Source organism: Pristiophorus japonicus, chromosome X, assembly GCF_044704955.1.
Source record: "Pristiophorus japonicus isolate sPriJap1 chromosome X, sPriJap1.hap1, whole genome shotgun sequence".
Classification (NCBI taxonomy): Eukaryota; Metazoa; Chordata; class Chondrichthyes; family Pristiophoridae; genus Pristiophorus; species Pristiophorus japonicus.
In genome coordinates this window covers 8053863-8062530 of record NC_092010.1, presented here as the reverse complement: position 1 = coordinate 8062530, position 8668 = coordinate 8053863, and positions in this window count along the sequence as shown.

The following is an 8668-nucleotide window of genomic DNA, read 5'->3' as shown; positions in this document are numbered from 1 at the left end:
ATCCCTCCATGGCCTCAACCCTCCCTATCTCTGTCACCCCCTCTAGCCCCACAAACCCCCCGAGATATCTGCGCTCCTCTAATTCTGCCCTCCTGAGCATCTCTGATTATAATCGCTCCACCATCGGTGGCCGTGCCTTCAGCTGCCTCGGCTCCAAGCTCTGGAACTCCCTCCCTAAACATCTCCGCCTCTCTACCTCTCTTTCCTCCTCCAAGACCCTCCCTAAAACCTACCTCTTTGACCCAGCCCTAATTTCTCCTGATGTGGCTTGGTGTTAAATTTTGTTTGATAATCGCTCCTTGGGATGTTTGACTATGTTAAAGGCACTCTATAAATGCAAGTTGTTGTTGTTGTTGGCTGATTTGAAGTCGGGTGATGATGCAGTTGCTCGGTGCACTTTCGCTGTTCCTGGGCACGGATGGGAAGGCCAGTTTCTTGGTTGGTAATCGCTATCCCGAGCCTCCAGCTGAAAGGTGAGTCAGGGTGGGTGAGGGCAGGCTGTGATACCCCTTCCACTGTTAAATACCCTGCCGACACAAAGGCCCCGATATTAATGGGGAGGGTGTAGGGGAGTGCAGGCAATAAAGCTGGCAAGGCCAGGGACATGGAGGCCATGTCGATCCTCGCGGCAGGCCCTCATTTAAAGAATCTGCTGCAGATTCACGGATGATTAATATCGAGGCCTTAGCGTGGAAGGTCATGTTTCAAGAATGGACTCTTGGACAGCGAACCAGAGGGTCGGAAGCCCAAGATAGCGCCTTCACGCGAGGTGGAGAGCCGATGGGGCTGGGGAGCGGGGCGATACTTCCTTCCATGGCAGATGATGAAGTATTAAACCAATCCGTTCAATTCAGTACACCAGGCCGAGATTCTCCAGAGTTTAGAAGAATGAGAGGTGATCTAATAGAAACATTTAGTAGGGCAAATGGAATATTGACCTTCATTGCAAGGGGGATGGAGTAGAAAAGCAGAGAAGTCCTGCTACAACTGTACAGGGTATTGGTGAGGCCACACCTGGAGTACTGCGCACAGTTTTGGTCTCTGTATTTAAGGAAGGATATACTTGCATTGGAGGGAGTTCAGAGAAGGTTCACTCGGTTGATTCCGGATCTGAGGGGGTTGACTTATGAAGATAGGTTGAGCAGGTTTAGCCTGTACTCATTGGAGTTTAGGAGAATGAGAGGTGATCTTATTGAGACATATAAGATTCTGAGGGGGTTTGACAAGGTGGATGCAGAGAGGATATTTTCACTTACAGGGGAAACTAAAACTAGGGGACATAGTCTCAGAATAAGGGGCCACCCATTTAAAACTGAGATGAGGAGGAATTTCTTCTCTGAGGGTTGTAAATCCATGGAATTCTCTGCCTCAGAGAGCTGTGGAGGCTGGGTCATTGAATATATTTAAGGCGGAGATCGACAGATTTTGGGATATTAAGGGAATCAAGGGATATGGGGATCGGGCAGGAAAGAGAAGTTGAGGGATCAGATCAGCCATGATCTTAGTGAATGGCGGAGCAGGCTCGAGGGGCCAGGTGGCCCACCCCTGCTCCTATTTCTTATATTCTTATGTAGGACAAGGCTGAGAATTATCGGGCAGGGGAATCACCGGGGGTGGGGGTGAATAACGGGGGGGTGGGGAATCACGGGGGGGAAATCACCAGAGGGGGGGATGGGGAATCACTGGGGGGGGGGGGGGGATGGGGAATCGCGGGGTGGGGGGGTGAATCACCTCGGGGGGGAATCACTGGGGGGGGTGGGTGAAATCACCGGGGGGGAGAATCACCAGGGGGGGATGGGGAATCACTGGGGGGGTGGGTGAAATCACCGGGGGGGGGGAATCACCAGGAGGGGATGGGGAATCACCGGGGGGGGGGGGGATCACTGGGGGAGGAATGGGGAATCACCGGGGGGGGGGGGGTGAAGAATCACCGGGGGGCGGAATGGGGAATCACCGGGGGGATCATTGGGGGGGGGGGGCGGGGAATCACCAGGGGGGGAATCACTGGGGGAATCACCGGGGGGGAATCACCGGGGGGGGGATCACTGGGGGGGGTGGGGAATCACCAGGGGGGGAAAGAATCACGGTGGGGGGGAATGGGGAATCGCCAGGGGGGGTGGGGAATCACCGGGGGCGGGGGGGATGGTGAATCACCACGGGGGGAATCACCAGAGGGGGGGGTGAAGAATCACTGGGGGGGGAATCACCAGAGGGGGGGTGAAGAATCACCGGGGGGGGGGTGGGGAATCACTGGGGGGGGGGGGGGAATCACCAGGGGGGGAATCACCGGGGGGAATCAACGGGGGGGGGGATCACTGGGGGGGGGAATTACCGGGGGGAATCACCAGGGGGGGTTCACAGGGGGGAATCACCGGGGGGATCACTGGGGGGATCACTGGGGGGAATCACTGGGGGGATCACTGGGGGGGGGGGATCACTGGGGGGGGGAATTACCGGGGGGGATCACTGGGGGGGGGAATTACCGGGGGGAATCACCAGGGGGGGTTCACAGGGGGGAATCACCGGGGGGAATCACTGGGGGGATCACTGGGGGGGGGGGGATCACTGGGGGGGGGAATCACCGGGGGGGGGGGAATCACTGGGGAGGGGAATGGGGAATCGCAGGGGGGGATGGGGAATCACCGGGGGGGAATCACCGAGGGGGATGTGGAATCACGGGGGGGGTATCACTGGGGGCGGGGGAGAGATGGGGAATCACCGGGGGAGGGGAGATCACCGGGGGGGGGATCACTGGGGGCGGGGGGGGATGGGGAATCACCGGGGGGGGGTGGGGAATCTCCAGGGGGGGAATCACCGGGGGGAATCACCGGGGGGGATCACTGGGGGGGGCGATCACCGGGAGGGGAATCACCGGGGGAAATCACTGGGGGGGATCACTGGGGGGGGGGAATCACCGGGGGGAATGGGGAATCACCGGGGAGGGGAAATCACCGGGGCGGGGTGAAGAATCACCGGGGGGCAGAATGGGGAATCACTGGAGGGGGGTGGGGAATCACCAGGGGGGAAATCACCAGGGGGGGAATCACCGGGGGGGGGGGGGGGATCACTGGGGGGGGGGGGGTGGGGAATTTCCAGGGGGGGAATCACCGGGGGAATCACCGGGGGGGATCACTGGGGGGGGCGATCACCGGGAGGGGAATCACCGTGGGGAATCACTGGGGGGGATCACTGGGGGGGAATCACCGGGGGGAATGGGGAATCACCGGGGAGGGGAAATCACCGGGGCGGGGTGAAGAATCACCGGGGGGCAGAATGGGGAATCACTAGAGGGGGGTGGGGAATCACCAGGGGGGAATCACCAGGGGGGGGATCACTGGGGGGGTATGGGGAAATCACCGGGGGGGCATCACTGTGGGGGGTGGGGAATCATCGGGGGGGGAATCACCGGGGGAATCACCGGGGGGGGGGGTCACTGGGGGGGGAATCACCGGAGGGGGTGATCACCGGGGGGGAATCACTGGGGGGATCACTGGGGGGGGATCACTGGGGGGGGGGAATCACCGGGGGGGGCGATCACTGGGGAGGGGAATGGGGAATCGCAGGGGGGGATGGGGAAATCACCGGGGGAGGATCACTGGGGAGGGGGGAATCACTGGGGGGGGGGGTATCTTTGGGGGGGTGGGTAGGTGGGGAATCTCTGGTGGGAGAGAATCACTGGGGGGGGGGGGGGGGAGAATCAACGGGGAGTGGGTAGGAGGGGAATCTCCAGGGGGGGGGAAATCACCGGGGGGGGATGCGGAATCGCCGGAGGGATGGGGAATCACCGGAGGGAATCATCGGGGGGGGGGATCACTGGGGGATGGGATGGGGAATCACTGGAGAGAGTGGGGAATCACTGGGGAGGGGAGATGGGGAATCACCGGGGTGGGATGGGGAATCACCGGGGGGGGATGGGGAATCACCGGAGGGAATCACCAGGGGGGGATGGGGAATCAACGGCGGGGGGGGGATCACCGGGGGGGATGGGGAATCACCGGGGGGAATCACCGAGAGGGGATGTGGAATCACCGGGGGGGATGGGGAATCAAACGGGGGGAATGGGGAATCACCGGGGGGGGAAATCACCGGGGGGGGATGGGGAATCAAAAGGGGGGAATGGGGAATCACCGGGGGGGGGGGGAGGAATCACCGGGGCGGGGTGAAGAATCACCGGGGGGCAGAATGGAGAATCACTGGAGGGGGGTGGGGAATCACCAGGGGGAATCACCAGGGGGGGAATCACCGGGGGAGGGGGATCACTGGGGGGGGGATGGGGAATCACCGGGGGGCATCACTGGGGGGGAATCACCGGGGGGAATCACCGGGGGGATCACTGGGGGGGGGGAATTGCCAGAGGGGGAATCACCGGGGGGAATCACCGGGGGGATCACTGGGGGGGGGGGGGTGGAATTACCGGGGAGAATCACCGGGGTGGGATCACCGGGGGGAATCACCAGGGGGAATCACCGGGGGGATCACTGGGGGGGGATCACCGGGGGGGGGTGAATCACCGGGGGGAATCACTGGGGGGGATCACTGGGGGGGGAATCACCGGGGGGGGATCACTGGGGGTGGGGGGAATCACCGGGGGGGATCACTGGGAATGGGGAAATCACCGGGAGGGGAATAACTGGGAGGGGGGGAATCACCGGGGGGGGGAATCACTGGGGAGGGGAATGGGGAATCGCAGGGGGGGGGATCACTGCGGAAGGGGAATCACCTGGGGGGGGGAATCTTTGGGGGGGGGATGCGGAATCACTGGAGAGATGGGGAATCACCGGGGGGAATCACCGGGGGGGGGGGGGTCACTGGAGGGGGGATCACCGGGGGGGGATGGAGAATCATCCGGGGGGAATCACCAGGGGGGATGGGGGATCAACGGGGGGGATCACTGGGGGGGGGATCACCGAGAGGGATATGGAATCACCGGGGGGAATCACCGAGGGGAGATGTGGAATCACCGGGTGGGGGGAATCATTGGGGGCGGGGGAGGGATGGGGAATCATTCGGGGGGGGAATCACCGGGGGTGGGGGGGAATCACCGGGGGGAATGGGGAATCACCGGGGGGGGGATCACTGGTGGGGTATGGGGAAATCACCGGGGGGCATCACCAGGGGGGTGGGGAATCACCAGGGGGGGAATCACCGGGGGGGATCACTGGGGGGGGGAATTACCGGGGGGAATCACCAGTGGGAATCATCGGGGGGGGGGATCACTTGGGGGGAGGGGGATTACCAGGGGGAATCACCGGGGGGGATCACAGGGGGGGATCACTGGGGGGGGGTGGGGAATCACCGGGGGGGGACCACTGGAGAGGGGAATCACCGGGGGGAATCACTGGGGAGGGGAATGGGGAATCGCAGGGGGGGATGGGGAATCACCGGGGGGGGAATCACTGGGGAGGGGGGAATCACTGGGGGGACGGGAATCAGCGGGGGTGGGGAATCACCGGAGGGATGGGGAATCACCGGCGGGGATGGGGAATCACTGGGCGGGAGGGAAATCGCTGGGGGGGGGGGATGGGGAATCACCGGGGGTGGGATCACTGGGGAGGGGGGGTCGGGAATCACCGCGGGGGGGGGGGGAATCACCGGGAGGGGATGGGGAATCACTGGGGAGGGGGGGAATGGGGACTCAACAGGGGGGTAATCACCGGGGGGGGGGTGAATGGGGAATCACCGGGGGGGGGGAAACCCGGGGGGGGGTGAATGGGGGATCACCGGGGGGGATGGTGAATCACTGGGGGGTGATGGGGAATCACCGGGGGGGGAATGGGGAATCACTCGGGGGGGAATCACCGTGGGGGGGAAACACCGGGGGGGGGGGAATCAGCGGGGGGGGATGGGGAATCACTGGGAGGAATCACCGGGGGGGATGCGGAATCACCGGGCGGGAGGGAAATCACTGGGGGGGGGATGGGGAATCACCGGGGGGGGGGGAATCACTGGGGAGGGGGGAATCACTGGGGGGGGGGGAATCATCGGGGGGGGAATCTCTGAGGGGTGGGTAGCTGGGGAATCTCCGGGGGGGGGAATCACTGGTGGGGGGGAAATCACCGGGGGGATCACTGGGGGACAGGATGGGGAATCACTGGGGGGTGGGGAATCAGCGGGGGTGGGGAATCACCGGAGGGTTAGGGAATCACCGGGCGGGTGGGAAATCACTGGGGGGGGGGGGGGATGGGGAATCGCCGGGGGGGGGGGGGGATCACTGGGGAGGGGGGAATCACCGGAGGGATGGGGAATCACCGGGGGGAATCACCGGGGGGGATGGGGAATCACCGGGCGGGGGGAAATCACTGGGGGGGGGATGGGGAATCACCTGGGCGGTATCACTGGGGAGGGGGGAATCACCGGGGGGGATCACTGGGGGGGGGGGGAATGGGGAATCACCGGGGGGGAAATCACCGGGGGTGGGATGGGGAATCACCGGGGGGGGGGAAATCACCGGGGGGGATGGGGAATCACCTGGGGGGATCACCGGGGGGGGATGGGGAATCACCGGGGGGGATCACTGGGGAGGGGGTAATCACCGTGGGGGGGATCACTGGGGAGGGGAATGGGGAATCACCGGGGGGGGTGATGGGGAATCACCGGGGGGGGGGGATCACTGGGGAGGGGGGAATCACTGGGGGGATTCACCGGGGGGGATGGGGAATCACCGGGCGGGGGGCCAATCACTGGCGGGGGGGGGATGGTGAATCACCGGGGGGGGAATGGGGAATCAGCAGAGGGGGAATCACCGGAGGGGGGGGGATGGGTAATCACCGGGGGGGGGAGGGAATGGGGAATCACCAGGGGGTGTAGAATCACGGCGGGGGGGAATGGGGAATGACCGGGGGGGGAATGGGGAATCGCCGGGGGGGGAAATGGGGAATCACCAAGGGGGAAATCACCGGGGGGGGGGGAAATCAGCGGGGGGGGGGGATGGGGAATCACTGGTGGGAATCACCGGGGGGGATGGGGAATCACCGGGCGGGAGGGAAATCACTGGGGGGGGGATGGGGAATCACCGGGGGGGGGGGAATCACTGGGGAGGGGGGAATCACTGGGGGGGGGGAATCTCTGAGGGGTGGGTAGCTGGGGAATCTCCGGGGGGGGGAATCACTGGTGGGGGGGAAATCACCGGGGGGATCACTGGGGGACAGGATGGGGAATCACCGGAGGGTTGGGGAATCACCGGGCGGGTGGGAAATCACTGGGGGGGGGGGGATGGGGAATCGCCGGGGGGGGGGGGGATCACTGGGGAGGGGGGAATCATCGGGGGGGGAATCTCTGAGGGGTGGGTAGCTGGGGAATCTCCGGGGGGGGGGGATCACTGGTGGGGGGGAAATCACCGGGGGGATCACTGGGGGACAGGATGGGGAATCACTGGGGGGTGGGGAATCAGCGGGGGTGGGGAATCACCGGAGGGTTGGGGAATCACCGGGCGGGTGGGAAATCACTGGGGGGGGGGGGGATGGGGAATCGCAGGGGGGGGGGGGATCACTGGGGAGGGGGGAATCACCGGAGGGATGGGGAATCACCGGGGGGAATCACCGGGGGGGATGGGGAATCACCGGGCGGGGGGAAATCACTGGGGGGGGATGGGGAATCACCTGGGCGGGATCACTGGGGAGGGGGGAATCACCGTGGGAGGAGATCACTGGGGAGGGGGGAATCACCGGGGGGGGATCACTGGGGGGGGGGGGAATGGGGAATCACCGGGGGGGAAATCACCGGGGGTGGGATGGGGAATCACCGGGGGGGGGGAAATCACCGGGGGGGATGGGGAATCACCTGGGGGGATCACCGGGGGGGGATGGGGAATCACCGGGGGGGATCACTGGGGAGGGGGGAATCACCGTGGGGGGGATCACTGGGGAGGGGAATGGGGAATCACCGGGGGGGTGATGGGGAATCACCGGGGGGGGAGGATCACCGGGGGTCGTGGGGAATCACCGGGGGCGGGAATCACCGGGGGGAATCACCGGGGGGGGGAATCACCGGGGGGTGGGTCGGTGGGGAATCTCCGGTGGGGGGAAATCACCGGGGGGGGGCTGGGATCACCGGGGGATGGATCTCCGGTGGGTGGGGGGAAATCACCGGTGGGGGAGGGATGGGGAATCACCGGGGGGGGGGGGGATCTCCAGGGGGGGGTGGATGAGGAATCTCCGGGGTGGGGGAATCACCAGAGGGGGGATCACCTGGGGGGTGGATCTCCGGGGGGTGGGGGGAAATCACCGGGGGGGATCACTGGGGGACGGGATGGGGAATCACTGGGGGGGGAAATCACCAGGGGGGGGAATCACTGGGAGGGGATCACTGGGGAGGGGGGAGGGGGAATCACGGTGGGGGGGGGGGTCACTGGGGGGGAAATCACTGGGGAGGGGGGATGGGATCACTGGGGGGGGGATCACCGGGGGGAATCACCGAGGGGGGATGGGGAATCAACAGGGGAGGGATCACTGGGGGGGGTGCTGGGGAATCACCGGGGTGGGATGGGGAATTACCGGGGGGAATCACCAGGGGGGGATGGAGAATCACCGGGGGGGGGGGGGGGGGGGATGGGGAATCACCAGGGAGGGATGGGGAATCAACTTGGGGGGGGATCACTGGGGGAGGGAGAGAATCACCGGGGGGGATGGGGAATCACCGGCGGGGAATCACCGAGGGGGATAGGGAATCA